This window comes from Myotis lucifugus, unplaced genomic scaffold, assembly GCF_000147115.1.
Source record: "Myotis lucifugus unplaced genomic scaffold, Myoluc2.0 scaffold_300, whole genome shotgun sequence".
Classification (NCBI taxonomy): domain Eukaryota; kingdom Metazoa; phylum Chordata; class Mammalia; order Chiroptera; family Vespertilionidae; genus Myotis; species Myotis lucifugus.
Window position 1 is genome coordinate 31,428 of NW_005871348.1, and position 2,599 is coordinate 34,026.

The window sequence follows — 2,599 nt, forward strand, 5'->3', positions numbered from 1 at the left end:
TCCCGAAGAACCTTGGTTGGAAGTGGAAACTTGCTTCCAACTGAAATGGGCAGGATTGTTGCTATTAGACTATTATGACTGTGCAGTTTTGTTTTTGTCTCTTGCTGAAGTTCATGTTTCATTTTTGAAAGATCAAGTACAACTGCATTCTGTGTATAAAGAATAAAAAAGCCTTTAAAAAGCACAACGAAAGCTAAATATGAACTGGGGTCCAAGTTTAAATTTGAAAATGTCCCGTGACACTTCTCTGAAGACTTATTTCTCCATTTGTTCTAGCTTTTCAGGTAATTCTAAAATGACACATCTACTTGAGTATCTGATTTTTTAGAAATTTTAAAATATATCAGAATAACAATCCTTGTTTTAAATACACAAGGAAACTTCCTCCTGTTCTTTTGCAGGGAAGAAAACACGTTATAAAAATTAGGATCGTTTGGGTTTAACCCCCTGGATCACTGCCACCGTCCAGCCTGAAGGCCCTCCGGGAGGCTATGCAGATGTGACAACATGACTTATCACCCTCATGAAAAACCGCTTAGGGTTTTTACTCCCTAAAATCATTCTGAAAGTAATCATTTGGAGGGAGCAAAAATCTATTAATTACAATCAACTTTTATGGAAGTATGTATTGGATTTACTAATTCTGCAAATCTTTCTTCACGAAGAGCCTATGCTGAAACTAATTTGGCAAAAGTTTGCACCATGGATTTACTGCTTTAGTTAGTAGTCCTGGCAAATTCAGAATTGTGGTGGGATGAAGGCATGAGTCTCTTTATTAAAGTTATAAATTTATAAAATAAAAACAAAAGCAAATGGGGATTTAGAATCGAATCAAATACAGGTTAAGGCTTCTCTTGTTCTTGTCATATGATGAGAAGGCAGGTATGTACCCTAAAATAAAATGTAAAAATCAAAACTCCTGCCAAAACCGGTTTGGCTCTGTGGATAGAGCGTCGGCCTGCGGACTGAAAGGTCCCAGGTTCGATTCCGGTCAAGGGCATGTACCTGGGTTGCATGCACATCCCCAGTAGGAGATGTGCAGGAGGCAGCTGATCGATGTTTCTCTCTCATCGATGTTTCTAACTCTCTATCTCTCTCCCTTCCTCTCTGTAAAAAATCAATAAAAAATATATTAAAAAAAAATCAAAACTCCATGATTTTTTAAGGGATACATTCATATCACACTACAAAGCATCTGGCTTTAGTTCCTGATCAATGTGATCAGCTGATCCAAATACAGTTTAGGCTTTGATGAAACAAAGGCTGCTACAAGGTGCAAGAACAAAACCACAAGCCTCCAACTCTCTGTGCAAGATGTTACTGACACCACTAAGGACAAAGGTGTGTAAAGCTCCCACTGGATTGCAAGACCCGCTAAATAAACAGACAATGTGCAAAGGGCACATTTTCCCAGGGTAATGAATGTAAAATGTGAGAATACCCAAACCTGATGAAAAGATGGTTATAGCAAAAATATATTTCACTTTGGACATGAAAACAATGAAGCAAATCAGTGAAGGAAATATCTGTGATCAGAGAACGTCTGTTTACAGGTCAAATCACAACAGTGTGACTTTCAAACCAGGATTTTGGTCTGGGCTACTTTCCATTTCAATGGACCCAGAAAGCTATGGAGCCAATTAGCCTCATTCTAACATACCTGGGGTTCATTTCTAAGGCTTATGTTTCAGATTAACATTATTTTGCCCAGGGGAATTTTTCAGACATGCTGTCTTTCCTAAAATGAAGAAACATTGCTCGCAGCGGTTCTCGACCTGTGGGTTGCGAACAATGAAAATACATCCTGCATATCAGATATTTACATTACGATTCATAACAGTAGCAAAATTACAGTTATGAAGTAGCAATGAAAATAATTTTATGGTTGGGGGTCACCACAACATGAGGAACTGTATTAAAGGGTTGCGGCATTAGGAAGGTTGAGAACCACTGGCTTAGATGGAAAAGATGGACTACTGCTATTTACACTTGGAACTGACTTATGATTTTAAACTGCAGGGGACAGGCAGAACACAGGGACAGAGACAGGGACGACACGGCTGGGAACAATGAGCACACACTGAAAAGGAAGTCACAAACACTGAACTCTACATTTGCGTGTGGACCAGCACACAGAGGTAAACCCATTTGGCTCCAAGCAGATCTGGGTAGTGCACGTCAATAGCTTTGGCTTTTTTTTTTTTTTTTGGTAGCCACAGAAGTTTATTAAGCTCTCATTTGCCTTTACACTAAAAAACAAATTTAAAAATTTAAATGTAAGATAGAGAACACATTATGTTTTATTTGTAAAAATGTGGAAAGTCTAGCTTGTCCACTAAACAATCATTAAAACTTAAATACCTAAGAGTGCCATGCCCAACGGGCTATTAAAAAATATATTTTCCTTTCTGTCTTAGGCTAGAATGGGAACAGAGAGATAATTCATTTCCATAATTCTAGTGCCTGTTTCCTTCACAGAAACGTCTACCAATTATATACCTTCATGAGCTAATGAGCTTTACTGCAGGCAGCTGGGAGACCATCCCGCTCAGTGGGCTGTGCCATGGGGAGGGTGCGGCAGGGCACTGCCCAGAGCCAA